Source organism: Nannospalax galili, unplaced genomic scaffold (assembly GCF_000622305.1).
Source record: "Nannospalax galili isolate Female #2095 unplaced genomic scaffold, S.galili_v1.0 scaffold553, whole genome shotgun sequence".
Classification (NCBI taxonomy): domain Eukaryota; kingdom Metazoa; phylum Chordata; class Mammalia; order Rodentia; family Spalacidae; genus Nannospalax; species Nannospalax galili.
Genome location: NW_008336313.1, coordinates 6,140,501 through 6,156,779, shown reverse-complemented (window position 1 = coordinate 6,156,779; position 16,279 = coordinate 6,140,501). Strand labels below are relative to the sequence as shown.

Here is a 16,279-nt window from a genome sequence, read left to right as displayed (position 1 = left end):
CTTTACTGCTGACACCCTTCGAGGCTGTGAATTAAATTTGCTTTGTAGGTCAGCCAAATGTATAATAAGGGCTCCAGCTTGATTTTCTGCAGCTTTAGCTCTCTGGCTGCTGGAGAGAAGATTCTCTTCCAGGGCACAGTTGGAAACTTTTAAACTGTTGATTCGAATCTGGAGCTTGTCAGTTTTATCATTAAGCTCATTGTTTATCTTCATCACTTTATCCAGAGATGCTAGAAGTAACCAGCCAGTATCATTGTTTTTCTTATTTTTGCGCAAATCACCAAATGTTTTATGTATAGAGTCACTAAATTTCTTGCTCCTCACAAGAGGTGAGTTAGGTGAGTTAGGAGATTCTATCTCCATAATTGTTTCAAATAGTCTATACCACAGATTCTCAGTGCTCTCCTGCTATCTGAAGATTCTGAGTTGGAGAGCCTGCTCCAAATACCAACAAGCCCATTAAAGAATTCATCCTTAGAACCACTCCTGGTATCACAATCTGTATTAGTCAGGGTTCTCCAAAGAAACAGAACCAGTAGAATGAATATATATGTATAGAGATTTATCAGCTTAGCTCACAGGATAGAGTCTGAGTAGTCTAATAATGGCTACATGACACTGGAGAGGCTGAGAATCCGTAGTCACTCAGCCCACAAGGCTGGATGTGTCAGCAGTCCCAATCTGGCGCTGAAGGTCTGACGAATTCCAAAATATCAGCTAGTCTTCAGTCTACAGCAGCAAGACGAACTCACCAGTGAGAGAGAAGGCAAGCAGCAAGAAGACGAGTTCTCCTCTGCCTTGGCCTTTTATACCAGGCTGCCCTTAGAAGGTAACACCCACATTTAGGGTGTGTCTTCCAGCTTCAGATGATCCAATCAAGAAGATCTCTCTCATTTGAGTTAATCCCAGATCCAGTCAAGTTGACACCCAGGATTAGCCATCACACTGGGTATTGTGCTTAAGAAATGATAGGGAGCTGGAGAAATGGCTCAGCAGTTTAGAGCACTGGCTGCCCTTCCAGAGGACCTAGGTTCAGTTCCCAGCACCCACATGGTGGTTAACAATTGTCCATGACTCAAATTCTGAGGGTCCCAACACATTCTTCTGGCCTTCTCAGGAACTGTATGACACGAGTACACTTACATACATGCAGGCGTAACACTCATACACATAAAATAAAAATAATAAACTATTCAAAATAAATAAATAAAAGAAGTGATAAGACAGTATGTTCCTGTTTACTTAACCACAGAAAACCCCCAAAGGCTCAAGGTTTTTCCTCTTTATTTCTTTCTACTTCTCTATGTTAATTTTGACTATTACCAAGCCCTCTTGAACTTTGAAATACAGAAATGCTGCGACCTGCAAGGCACAGAGGACAGTGGCCAATGCTGGAAGAAGTCGAACTTGGGCCCTCAACAAGACGCCAAGTCCAGATGTGAAGCAAGGGCATGCAACTAACATCTGAGACCCTGAGACCACTTCAAGCAAAAGCCCCATAGGTACTCGTGGGGAGGAGTGCCTATGGTGTCTGAGATCAAACATCATCAAGCATCACAGCTTTGGAAAAGCTCTTTCCTGAAGAAAGTTACCCAGGAGACATTTACTGCTTGGCAGAACGTAGCACATGTAGATGTAAAAGCCAGAGATCAATGTCAGGTGTCTTCCTGTGCTTTTTCCACCTTGCATTTTGATACAGGATCTCTCATTGGACCTGGAGTTCACATATTTGCCTAGGCTGACTGGCCAGCCAGCCCCAGGGAGCCTCCTGTCTCCGCCTCCACAGCACCAGGATTACAAACTCATTCTACTGCCCTGCCACCCTTCGGGCTTTTAGGTGGGGGATACATGGGTACTATGGATTGAACTCGAGTCTTCATGCTTGTACAGCAAGCACTTTACCAACCGGGTCCTCTCTGCAGCCCCTAGCCAACTTTTCTTGAGTTGTCATGACAGGAGCATGCTCAGGACAATGAAAACAATCATTGCATTTCATGCTTTCTTAATCTAGAAAAATCATCTCTCACAATCCTCAAACCACTCTGCACCACAGCTTGTTTCACTCTACTCACAGTTACACTTCTCTAAGGGTCCAAAGCAAAACTTTCCATCTAGCTTGTTGATACAAGAGACAGTACTGGGTTTTTTCCATGTAGAAGTAGTTGGCATGCTGGCATGTGACATATGACATAGTAAGACAAGCCAAGGGGACCAGGCATGACTAAGGAGGGTATCATCTGCCTAACTCTGGCTTTCATTGTTTCATTCATTTCTTGGTAGGAAACACACACTCATATTGAGATGTTCCTATCTACTTAGGGCTATTGATTCAACTCTTACAGGGAGAGCATGAAAATATTCTCCTTTTAAATGTTTTATTTAGTAGTTCCCCTTGACTCTGATAAGAACTCACTATTTAAGCCATGCATGGTGGTACACACCTGTAATCCCAGTATTTGAGAAGTAGGGACAGGAGGATAAGGAGTTCAAGATCCTCCTACATAGTGAATTCAAGGCCATCCTGCATTGTGTGAGTTCCTGTCTCAAACAAACAAGCAAACAAAAAAAGGAAATAAAAGGGGAAAGAATTAATATTTAACATTTAAAAGAACCTTCAAAAACATGGCAGATTTCTCCCTGAAAAACTAGAAGTATCTGGATGCAGTGCACACTTGTAATCCCAGCATTCTGGAGGCTGAGGCAGGAAGATTATAAATTCAAAGGCAGCTGGGTTACATGGTGAGTTCAAGGCCAACCAGAGCTATATACAAATTAGATAACCTAGGCAAAAAAGACAAACTGCTACACACACACAAATTATCTGAACTAACTCAAGGAGAAATAAAAAAATCTCAATGGACCTAACAAAGAGATTGAGTCAGTGAGCAAAAATTTCCAACAAAAATAGTTTAGGTTTCTTGCTCAGGGAAACACAAAATGGCGAGTGACATGAGTGCAGCAGGGGGACACTGAGGTCCCAGGCTTGGGAGGTCTTGGTGGCTTCCACAGATTTGGCGGTGGTCTGTGGGGGGCCAACACTGCAGGGCTCCTGGAGGCAAAGCTATGACTCTGTGTTGGTGACCTCATCCCTGCCCCCAGCGGCACTGGCATCATCTGCCCCTGTGCCCAAGAAGTTGCTGCTGCTGGCCAGCACTGATGACTGCTACATATTAGTCAGGGCCTTCACCACCACCCTGGCCAGCTTTGCCAAGGCCATTTTGCTGCTGTCTCTAAGATCTGCAGGTACCTGACCCCCAACCTCTGCAAAGAGACCAGGTTCACCAAGTCTCCCTATCAGGAATTCACTACCATCTTATGAAAATCCACACCAGAGTCTCTGTGCAGAGCACCCAGGCTCCAGCTGTGGCTACCACATAGGGTAAAAATATATACATATATATATATTCAATCACAAAATAAAAGGAACAGTTCGACCACAAAATAGAAGAAACAGTTCCTAAGCCATCCTACGAGAACAACATTATTCTATCAATGCCAGCTAATGCCATAAGAAAAAAAAAATCATAGACCATTATCTCTTATGGATATAAATGGAAAAAAATCTTCCAAACACCAGAAAATTAAATCTACAGCATATTCAAGGGGTATATACCTATTAATATGACCAAATGAACTTTATCCCAAGAATGCAAGGGTGGCTCAACATTTAAAAAAATTCAACAATGTACCACATTACAGCAATCAAAATGTTTATATTTACTGAGACATACATTTGACAAAATGTAACACTCAAATCAGCACTCGGGAGGCAGAGGCAGGTGGATCTTTGTGAGATTGAGGCCAGCTTGGTCTACATAATGAGTTCCAGGCCAGCTGGAGCTACAGAGAGACCCTGTCTCAAAAAGACAAAAATAAATTCAGTACTCTGTTATAATAATAACTCTAAGAAAACTAGAACTAGAAGGAGATCTCCAACACGATAAAGGGCATTTATGTAAAACCCAACATCTAACATCACACACACTGATGAAGCACTGAAAACTACCCTCAGCATTAGGAACACAATGACTCCTGTTTTTACTGCAGCTCTTCAACACTGAACTGGAAAGTCCAGCGTGAGTCAGAAAAGATCAATAAAGTTAGAAATTTTTGTATATATGAAAAAAATTTTAAATTTTAGCATATATGGCTAAAATTATAATTTCATCTATATATGGCTAAAATTATAAATTTATTGTGTGTGTCCCAATATATCTATACAGAATATAATACGTATGTAAATAGTAAATAGTAAATAGTAAATTCAATTAGACTCGTCTTCCATTCCATATCTGGATTATCTTCAGTAATGGGTACCAAACAGTTGTTTTTTTTTAACATTTATCTGAGTTCACATAGGCTAAAGTAGAATTTAAAAGGGATATGGGTAACAGAGGAAAAAAATGAACTTTTAGGGACAGCAAGATGGCTCAGCCGGAAAAGGCACTTGCTGCTAGGCCTGATGACTGGAATTAGAGCCCCAGGACCTGCATAGTGGAAGGTGAGAACGAATTCCCACAAGTTGTCCTTTGTGACCTCCATATTCATGGTATGGCACATGCACTTACACATAAATAAATAAATAAATAAATAAATAAATAAATAAATAAATAAATAGATGTAATAAGAAATTTAAAACTTAAAAATAATATTTAAAAATTAATGTTCTTATGAACGGAAAGTTTGTGCCTACTCAAAATTCACAAGGTGAAATCCTGTCTTAATGTAATGGTGTTAGGAGGTGGGGCAGTTGGGAGGTAATGAGGTCATGAGGACAGAGCTCTACAAATGGGATTAGTGCTCTGACAAGACTCTCTGGAGGCTTCCTCTCCACTTCTACCCAATGAGGAGAGATGAGAAGCTGGCCTCGCACAGCCTGGAACAGGGTCTTCTGCACAATGTGCTAGTTGGTTCCCTAATTTTGGATATCCAGCCTTGAATCAAAGCAAGCACACTGATTTCAATGAGAATTTGAATACGGATTGTCCACTATAAAACCTGAAAGGAGAACCAGGATGTGTCAGGTTTTTTTTTTTCATGTTGCACTGAAATTGCTCAAAATGTTATTATCTAATGACATTTTTTTTATAACCCTTCCATTCTAAGAGAAATTCTGGCAATTTTCACTGCCAGGATCCCATAAAATGACATGCTTTGTGCTGAAAAACTCAATTTGGTATTTATTATGTACCAACTGTGTACCAAGTACTGGATGAGACTTTTGGAGTAAAGACATAAATCAGTCTAGCAGTTAGTACAGATGGCTACATTACAATCATGACTTGCCTGGATTCTGTCATAAAGGTCTGTGTTAGGAATTAATTTTGTTGCTAAAAATAGTAGTCTTTTCACTTCTCAAAATTGGGCAAGAATGTCACTAAAACTTTTACAATTAATCCAAAATAATATAAAATATTTTTTCAAGAAAACCAGTCATCGTCTTGTTAAACACCAGCTTTATGATCCAGATTTATTATGTGAGCAGCATAGTAGTTATCTAACTCTGCATAACAAGTTACTATTTTTTTAATGTATATGAGTATATTGCCTACATGTGTATAAGTGCACCTGTGTCATGCAATGCTGTGGAGGTCAGAAGAAGGCATCAGATCCCCTGGAACTAGAGTTACAGATGGTTGTTAGCCATGTGGGTGCTAGGAATAGAACCTGGGTCTTCTGCAAGAGCGGTCAGTGCTCCTAACTGCTAAGCCATCTCTCCAGCTCTCTATTTTATATTTTAAAAAATAGTTTTCATTATAGTTGTGTGTGTGTGTGTGTGTGTGTGTGTGTATGAACACAGGTGTGCCATGGCAGGAATATGGAGGTCAGAGGACAACTTGCAAGGGTTGGTACTCTCCTCTTAGCATGTGGGTCCCAGGGATCAAACTCAGGTCCTCAGGCTTGGCATCTCTAAGGCCCATTTGTGCTGTATTTTGTTGGTTAAAGTTACAACATTCTGCATAGTAGCAGGAATATAAATCCAAGTAGAAGGAATGTAGTTCTCACCTTTGAGTGAAAAACAAAACCAAATGCCAGCATTATAAAGTAAGGTGAATGTGTCGGTTGGGTACATACGGCTGTAACCATCTTTGGAAAATATACTATGCCACTATCAAGGAGAGAGATGCAGAGTGTGTTCTACTGCTGAAAGCCTTAGCTAACTCTATCATCCTCTTCGAGCTTGCTGTTAAATGGGGCTGACAATTATTTACAGTCTTGTGTAAGGCATCGTCTTTAAAATATTTGACCTAATTTTTATGAAATAAAAGGGAAAGCCTGATTTAGTAGGAAGGCAGATAACACGACAAGATTTAACTAAAGCTATCTTGGAGAAAGTGACCACTGAGACTGATTAATATATGGATTGGGTAGTTGGTTGCTTGATTCATGGCCCATTTTGCTTCTACCATGGTCTTGTGGCTTGGTCCTTCAATTATAACTTCTGCTGCTGTTAGTCATACTCCTCTTATGGTTTCTTCTTGGTTCCGTTGGATTTTAATTCTCAGGCCTATGGCTTTACCTACACTATTCTCACTGCCTAATGTAATACAACCATATTTACGAAGCTGATATGTTACAAGGAGAAAATAGTTACTAAATTTACTTTAGTTAGTAAATGGTTTGTTTTTAGTCAGAGACTCATGTAGCTAGCCTCAAACTCTCAGTCAAGGGTGGCATTGAGTTTCTAATCCTCCTGCCTCAATCTCCCTAGTGCCAGGATTACAGGTACCAGTTAGCATGCCCAGTGTATATGGTACCAGGGATTGAACCTAGGGCTTCATGCATGCTAGATAAGCACCCTACCAAAAGAGCTATATTCCCAACCCCAGTGAAAAGGGAAATTCTTCTGACCCAGCTACTGATAGAACCAGACTTTATGGAAACAAGATCTGAAAATGAAGATTTAAAATAAAACTTTTTAGGACTGGAAAGCTGGCTTAGTGGTTAAGAGTAGTGGCTGTTTTTGCTGAAGACTGGGTTTGAATCCTAGCACCCACATGGTGGCTAACAACCATCTGTAACTCCAGTTCCAGGTGATCTGATGCTCTCTTCTGTCCTCCATGGGCATTGCAAGACATGGGTACACTTACATACATGCAGGCAATACACTGATAGACAAAGATAAAAATAATAAATAAAATATAAATAAATAAAACGTTTTAGCTAGTCATGGTGAACCATTCCTACAATGCCAGCACTTGGGAGGTCAAGATAAGAGGACCAGAAGCTCAAAGTTATCCCCACCTGGGCTACATAAGACCCTGCCTCAAAATAAACAAACAAATAAATCTCTTTCCCTCTTCTCTCATCCTTCTCCCCTCCCCCCCCTTTCCTCTGTTGTAGTTTCATTTCTGTTGCTGTGATAAAATACAGCGACAAAAACAACATAAGGGAGGACGGGTTGTACTTGGTTTATAATTCCAGGTCTTGGTCAGTCATCGCAGGGAAGTCAGAGAGGCAGGAGCTTGAGACAGCTGGTCACACCACATGCTAAGTCAAGAGCAAAGAGAAAGGATTCAGCCACAACACATTGCCCTACTCTTACATAGTCTCGGGCCCCAAATCAGGGAAATGGTGGGGCCTAAAATGGGCTGAGTCTTCCTACATCAATGAGCCATCAATCCAGTCCCCTACAGACATGCCCACAGGCCGACCTAATGTAGACAATTCCCAGTTGATTCTGGGTTATGTCAAGTTGACAGTTAAAACTAACCAACACGCCCTCCTCGTCCTCCCCTCTCCTCTTCTCCCCTTCTTCGCCTTTCCTTCCTGCTCACTCTTTCACCCTTCTCCCATTAAACTTCCTCCAGGTGCACCAATCCCCCAGGGCCTGCACACCACAGGTCCTTATCCCAAAGGTCCAATATGCCCATGAAGTGCGCTCTGCCTTTTCGGGAAAATTCTGCTGACCGCAAGTCTGAGTGATGACTCCACCCGTATTCATCAGCTGTGGCCACAGAAGACAGCATCACGTGATGGAAGTGTGGCTGCTGAGTCTTGGAGCCAAGGAGCCTCTGTCACATGGTTTGCTTTCCTCCTATCACACGGAACGATGAGCACCACTAGGGCAAAAGCTCTGGACTGGAAGTACGCTCTCATTGTCCTTCTGGTTCCGTGTTCTCTCTCACAGTCTTTCTTTCACATTCAAGTTTCTTCAAGGCATAACAAGCTCCGTGTTTCCAATCCTTTCTCGTCCATTCATTTCAGGAAACCAGGGGCTGAGACTTGTGGCCTTACTGTTCTGCTGACACTGCCCCTGCTCCTCGGAGGCTATTGCTTGTTCAAAAGGACACAACACAGTCTCTGTCTTCCCAGGCAGATCCACTCTGAGGCCATCCACTCTCCAAACTCCTCCTTTCCTTGTCATTTCTGCTCGTTTTCTCATAGTACCTATAACAAACAATTTTTCTGACCATGTATTCGTTTGTAGACTTCATTAACTTTTATTTTCTGTTTAATTAAGCACTGTTTTTATTTTCATCATTTCTTCTTTGGTTTATCCTGGTGGTTTATTCTAATTTCTTGAATTGATTTTTCATTCATTTTCTTTACTAATGTTTTTGCAGTAAATTATACATAATATCAAACTGGCCATTTTAAGGTTGGTGTCACTAGACAAGATAACAATATGTAAACACCACCACCATTCCTCTAGAACTTCCCAGATTAAAACTCCTTACCAAATTCTCCTGGCCTTGACTAACCCCTGTTCTGCTTTCTGTCTCTACCTCATTAATTTTTAGTATTCACTTACTAGCACGTGTCTTTAAGCTGTAGATGATCTGCTAAGCATGCTTCTGTGGCTGTTTTGATATGCAGTGCTGTCACTACTACCTTGTTCTAAATATTCCAATTTCCATTGAAATTTCTTCATCCTCCTCCTCCTCTTCTTCTCTCCTCCTCTTCCTCCTCCTCCTCCTTTTTCTTCTTCTTTTAGATTTTTCTCAATTTATGGCGGGTGTGTGTGTGTATGTACGAGTGAATGCTACATGTGTATACAGGCCTGGGTTAACCTACCTGGGTCACAGTTCATCCCTGAGGGAGCCCAAAGTAGGAACTCAGAGCAAGAATCTGGGGCAGAAGCTCAAGTACAGGCCATGGAGGAACTCTGCTTACTGATTTGGTCCTCTGGCCCATGTTCAACCTGCTTGCCCTCTTCCTTCCTTCCTTCCTTCCTTCCTTCCTTCCTTCCTTCCTTCCTCTCTCTCTCTCTCTCTCTCTCTCTCTCTCTCTCTCTCTCTCTCTCTCTCTCTCTCTCTCTCTCTCTCTCTCTCTCTCTCTCTCTCTCTCTCTCTCTCTCTCTCTCTCTCTCTCTCTCTCTCTCTCTCTCTCTCTCTCTCTCTCTCTCTCTCTCTCTCTCTTCTCTTTGTTTCAGGACATGTTTCTTATCAGGGCACCAATAGGGTCACTGACTGCTCCCACCAGTGAACCAAGACCAGCAGATCCTCTTAAAGAACTCTAGCACACCAGGACAAGTAATCATGTCAGGATGTGTCTCTAGTCTCAGGTCAACGTGCTTTCTTTTTTTAAAATTTTATTCATTTTATTTTATGTGTATGCATGTATTGCCTGCATGTAGGTAAGTGCACCCATGTTGTGCAATGCCCTCAGAGGTCAGAAGAGGCTGTCGGATCCCCTGAGACTGGAGTCACAGACAGTTGTTAGCTGCCATGTGGGTGCTGGGATTCAAACCCAGGTCTTCTGCAAGAACAACCAGTGTTCTTAACCACTGAGCCACCTCTCCAGCCCTCATCCCTCAAATATATCTTGAGTTCAGTAGACCAGATAATAAATTTTCCCTCCAACTCAGATAATGATTTTTTAAAATAATTAAACTGTTAATTGTTGAAATAATATGTCAGTTTCTCCTCTATCATTAATAGTTAATTTGCCTATCATAATTTATCACTAAAAAAGGAAAGTTGATACTTGAGAATATGAAAAATAAACCTCAGCCCCAAGGGTTTACACCTTCAGATCAGGGAATTTAGAGATGAAAAGGCATGGAGAGGCCATGTAGGCCAGCCCTTCTATTCCACAGGTGTGCAAATTACAGCACAGAAAGAAATTATTCGGCCAGGTTCATACTGTAAACAAGCAGTAAATCAGAGATAGCACTGAGGTTCTTATTCATTTATTTACCTACTTATTTGTACTCCTAGGGATCAAACCCAGGGCCTCATGCATGCCAAGCAAGCTATCACTGAGCTACATCAACATCCAGAACTCAGACATTCTAAGACAGGAAGAGTACAAAAGAAAGGGAGGCATTTAAGGACGGATACCCCTTACCTTGAAACTAGACGTAAACAGTGGATGGGAATACAAATGACCTTGTTAGGGATCTAAAGAAGTTACATTTTCTGGGGCTGGAGAGATGGCTCAGTGGTTAAGAACACCAGTTCTTCTTGCAGAAGACCTGGGTTTGAATCCCAGCACCCACATGGCAGCTAACAACTGTCTCTAACTCCAGTCCCAGGGAATCCGACAGCCTCTTCTGACCTCCATGGGCATTGCACGATATGGTGCACTTACTTACATGCAGACACTACATGTATACACATAAAATAAATTTTTTAAAAATAAATTTTAAAAATTAGAAAAAAAAGTTACATTTTCCATAAACACTGTGGTTTATTGATTCATCAAACTGTTTCCCTCCCTGATCTCTGGGAAGATAAGGACTAATATAGAAATAGTATGTAGTTTCTTGGGAACTAGGGAGGGAGGGCCACAAAGAGATCCCAGAACTATAGACAATGAACTTGCCAACTTCACAGCTCAGCCAAGGCCACTTCCAATAATAACTGACTCAAGAATCAGAATCGTTAATTGTGAATTTTGCTTAAGCTGGTTTGAGTTTTGGTTAGTTTCTTAAAACAAGGAATATCCTCACTAACATAAGAGGAAATGTGTAAAAAGCAAATAAGATCAATACTATCTTTATGTAGATTCAGTTACAAAATCTCTTTTTCAAGAGAAGCTACTGGGCACCTGAGATTCAACTATTTTTAAATTTTATTTATTTATTTATTTTTATTTTATGTGTATGAGTGTTTTGCCTGCATGTATGTAAGTGCACCATGTGCGTGCAATGCCCACAGAGGCCAGAATGTTAAACTGTGTAGGTACTGGGGCTGGAGAGATGGTTTGGGAGTTAAGAGAGCTTATTGCTCTTGCACAGCACCCAGGTTCAGTTCTCAGCGCCCATGTCGGGCAGCTGACAACCACCTGTAACTCCAGTTCCAGGAAATCTGATGCCCTCTTCTGGCCTCTGCAGACATTGCATTCACATGGTACACATAAATTCACACAGCCACATATGCATACACATAAATAAAAAATAAATAAGCAGGGCTAGAGAGATGGCTCAGTGGTTAAGAGCACTTGCTGTTCTTCCTGGGTTCAGTTCTTAGCATGCACATGGCAGCTAACAACCATTTGTAACTCCAATCCCAGGGGATCCAATGCTCTCATAAGTTACACTTACATACACGCAGGCAAAACACTCATACACATAAAATGAAAAGAAAAAATATTTCTAAATATAAATAAATACAGCTGGAGAGATGGCTCAGGGGTTAAGAGCACTAACCAGTAGAGTACTGGGGTTCAGTTCCCAGCACCTACGTGGCAGGTAACAACCGAAGTCCCATAACTTCAGTTCCAGGAACTCTGATGCCCCCTTCTGGCCTCTGCAAGGATTACATGACATGGGTGCACTTACATGCATGCAGGCAAACACTCATACACATAAGAAAATAAAAAAATTTTAAATATAAATGAATTTTTAAAAAACAAAGCCAAAAAGAAACCCCCAAAAAACCAAAACCAAAACAAAACAAAACTCTACAGGTAGACAGACCAAGCCAGCATGTAAGAATGGGGTTTGTGACATAAATGAACCCATTAGGGCAAAATGGGGAGAGAGTACCATTAGTGCAAATAAATCTTACAAACAGCCAGACAGCTGATAACAAAGGCCAGGCTGTGCACAGCCCTTCCCGGGCTGCCCTTTCTGATAGGACTAAGAGGACCACACTTCGCTTTTGGCTGTGAGGATGAGCTGGCCACAGCATCTGTTATCCCATCAATTGCCAGGCTGACTTCCTTAGTTCTGGTTGACTAGGCTAGGGTCCTCCTCCCTTTCTCTCCCATGTGCCTCTGCTTGGCCTGCATGCTGTCAAAGAAGGCATCGTTCTCTGATAGAGAGAGCCACTCTTCAGTGAAGAATACACTTCTTATCAGGGAATAAGCCCACTGATTCAAAAACATAATAAATAATCTCTTAGTTCCCAAGTACTTGTCCACCCTGAGAAATTATTTTAGTACCAACAGCACGCAGTGTGGATGAGGCTCCACAGGAAAATGTGTCTGGAACTAAAAATTCAACAAGGGGAATACAAAGACTTTCATCCAAGATGGGAAGTCCAAAAAATTAAGAGGAATGTGATACAAACTCCTGGGAGGAAGCTGTAAGGTGTCCTGAGCCCTGGAGCTTCCTGAGCACACTTATGCGAAGGCAACAGGTTCCGTGGGTAAATCAGAACCATCCCCTGGGTTTAGGTTCTCCCATCCTCTTGCTTCCCTGACTTCGGTTCCTATCTACATACCAATACCTAGAATTCACTGTATACTCCTAACTCTCATGTCATCTGCCTTTAGCTTCTTCTACTTCAGTGTTTCATAGACTCAAAAATATTTATTTGAGGGGCTGGAGAGATGGCTCAGCAGTTAAGAACACTAACTGTTCTTGAAGAAGACTTGGGTTCAAATCCCAGCACCCACATGGCAGCTACCAACTGTCCTTAATTCCAGTGCTGGGGGATCTGACACCCTCTTCTGTCCTCTGCAGTCATTGTACTGCATGGGTGCACTTACATGTGTGCAGGCAGTACACTCATACACATAAAATTAAAAAATAATCAATAAAATATTTTTTTAAAAAAAGCCAGGTGTGGTGGCGCATGCCTTTGATCCCAGCACTCAGAAGGCAGAGGCAGGTGGATCTCTGTGAGTTCAAGGTCAGCCTAGTAAAAAAATAATATTTGGCATCTACTGCATGCTAAGTAGTATTCCATTCTATACCTACTGTCTTCTTTCTTCACAATAAAAAGAAATGGACAGGGCTGATGAGATGGTTTAGCAGGTAAAGTGTTTGCTGCCAAGCATGATTACCTGGGTTTGATCCCCAGACCCAAATGGTGGAAAGAGAGACCATCTCCTGCAAGTTGTCCTCTGACCTCCACACACATGCCATGGCATTTGAGTACACACACACATGCACAAACACACACACACACACATGCTGCATGAAAGGAAGGAAGGAAGGAAGGAAGGAAGGAAGGAAGGAAGGAAGGAAGGAAGGAAGGAGGGAGGGAGGGAGGGAGGGAAGGAGGAAGGAAGGAAGGAAGGAAGGAAGGAAGGAAGGAAGGAAGGAAGGGAAAGCAATATATTTTTTTTAATGTATGGAGCCTTGGGGCCTATACCACGATTTCAGGTTGAATTCAAGCAGGCAGCATCCATAATGTGCTAAGGATGGTCCCAGGCACTTCCACTCATGTGTCTCATTTAATCTGTACTAACTTGATGGAATAAGAATCATTATTTCCCACCCAATTGGTGAGAAAATAAATGCATATAAGTAATTCATGGATCCAAGACTTCTGGATTTCAAGAGCATTTCAGATTTGGGGGTTCACATAGGATTGCTCGCTACTCATTTTTGCAAATAGAAGCACTGGAAAATATCATTTACTATAATTTTTAAAAAGATAGATATCTTTTGATATATAGTTTTAGAGATAAAAATGATATGCACATATGATATGATATACTTTTACTCATTTGAGTTGCTAGCTCAGGACTTCTAGATTAACTGGTAAGTATCTGTAAGGCCTCCTGGTATTTGCATAGAGAACCGGGTCCCTCTTCTTCAACCATCTTGCCAGACAAATTAAATTATGTGAAACAGAACAGCTCCAGCTTCACCTTGAGTTTTAGCTCATTCAGAGGGACAACTTTGTATTTTAAAAAAGAAAAGAAGGATACTCCTTCCCTTTCCCAAACAAACAAAAATCTTTCACAATATTGCATTGTCTTTGCAGATTTAATAATGAATTTCTAGGACTGACAAGATGGTTCAACAGATAAAGGTATTTGACAATCTGAGTTGGATCCCCAAGACTCACATGGTGGAAAGAGAGAACTGACTCCTAAAAGTTTTCTTCTGATCTCCACATGTGTGCTGTGGCATGTGCGTCCCACACACAAAATAAATAAATGTAATAAGGACGCATATAATAATAATAAATTTCTGGAGAAATACAATTTTGTCTTTTTTTTTTAAAGATCATAAGATTATTCCAGAGTATTATTAAAAGAATAAATCAGAAGTGAGTGTAATAGGGCTTGAAATTTTAGTTTGCAGAGTAAACACAGTAATAATTTTCAAATTACAGCCTAATGAAATCTTCCAAATTATCAGCAAAGCAAAAACTAGTCTTATTTGCACTTTCTCCCATCCAAGTACTAACCAGGCCTGACCCTGCTTAGCTTCAGAGATTAGATGAGATTGGGCGCGTTCAGGGTGGTATGGCTGCAGACTTATTTGCACTTTCTAATGCCGAAACTGATATTTGTTTTAATCTATATAGATAGTTGAAAATTAAATGCTATTCACTGTGCCCTAATTCATAAATGTCCTTAAAGAAATCCAGTGATGCTACTTGCTAGACCTAGCCATTGGATTCTGTGCTCATTGGCACTAAAAATATATAATTTAGTATTTGGAGTGACAGGTATATTATGCAATTAATTTTTTGGTAATAAAATACCATTCAGTGGAGAAAGCAAGGCCAAAATCAGCAATCAAGGTGAAATAGAAAGAAATAAAGCCAGAAAGCAGTGATATAATTAGCATATTTGAAGCTGTGATTATTTTTGATGATCTTATCACATTTTTGGTCAAGTTCAAATACCTTAGGAAAAAGATTAGATTAGATCATATGAAATTTGTCTTTTTTTTGTAAGGAGAAGTAACACTCAGAAAATTATTTCAAAAAAATTCAAATTAATATTGTCTAATCCTCAACACAGTTTAATTAGGTTTTTTTAAAAACCAAAAAACAGAAAAAACAGAACTGGGCACTGAAGACATGACTTAGCAGTTAAGAACACTGGCTGTTCTTACAGAGGAGCCCAGTTTGATACTCAGCACCCATATGGCAGCTAACGACCATCTCTAACGCCAGTTCCAGGGGATCTGACACCCTTATCTGACCTCCACAAGCACTGTACAACATGACTGCACTTTCATTCACGCAGACAATACATTAATATACATAAAAAAATAACAAATAAAATTTAAAAAAAAAACATGGCACTAATTTTCAAATAGGAAATTCAACAGATCCCATAACTTGACTTTGTGCCAAGTTGTCATGGGAGAATCAATGACATAAATAGCAATGTAAATCAACAACAGAGCAAGGCTATTAGCTACTTTAATTTGTTACATTTACCATGTACCAGGCAAAGTGGTGGAGAGGTGGAAGGGCAGGAGACAGTACTGTGTGCTTGCAAGGTCTGGGATATGTAAAGTTTGCTGAAAGGGGAATTTAACCTTGGAAAGGCAGAGGGGAAGAAGTAAGCCTACTTTTTTGTGGCTGTTGTTACTCTTGTTGTCAAAATAAAGTTTTCTGTTTTCAGTTTTTTATGTTCATATTTATAATTTTATGTTTGTTCACTGTTATTAACAGAAAATAGATTAATAAAGATGAGATAACTTATTCATGTTCTGTATATGAATTCCCAGCAAAGCCAGGATTAACCAGTAGACTTTTTAAAAGATTATTTACTTATTTTTAATTTATACGTACATGTGTTTTGCCTACATGTATGTAAGTGCACCACATGCATGCGATGTCTGCAGAGATCAGAAGAGGACATCAGATCCCTAGGAACTGGAGCTATGACAGTTATTAATCTCCATGTGGGTGTTGGAGCCAAACCTGGGCCCTCTACTGGCAGCCAGAGCTTTTAACTATTGAACCATCTCTCCAGCTCCCATATTTTATTATTTTTAATAATGTATGTGAGGTATGTACACACGAGTGCCAACAGATGCCAGAGGCATCGGGTCCCTCAGGTGGTTGTGAATTGCCTGATGTAAGTTCTGGGAATTGAACTTGGATTCTTTGCAAGAACAGCAAATGTTCTTCTTAACCACTAAGCCACCTCTCCAGCTCAACCGGTAATTTTATACACTGTCAACAAA

The 16,279-nt window shown here is 40.7% G+C and overlaps 1 non-coding gene across 1 annotated transcript; it reads right to left on the bottom strand.

Moving 5' to 3' along the window:
• Positions 1-9,377: 9,377 nt before the first annotated feature.
• On the bottom strand, positions 9,378-9,509 carry LOC115070021. Its single transcript, XR_003849233.1, has one exon. It is a non-coding gene; the product is annotated as a small nucleolar RNA SNORA3/SNORA45 family (small nucleolar RNA).
• Positions 9,510-16,279: the final 6,770 nt, after the last annotated feature.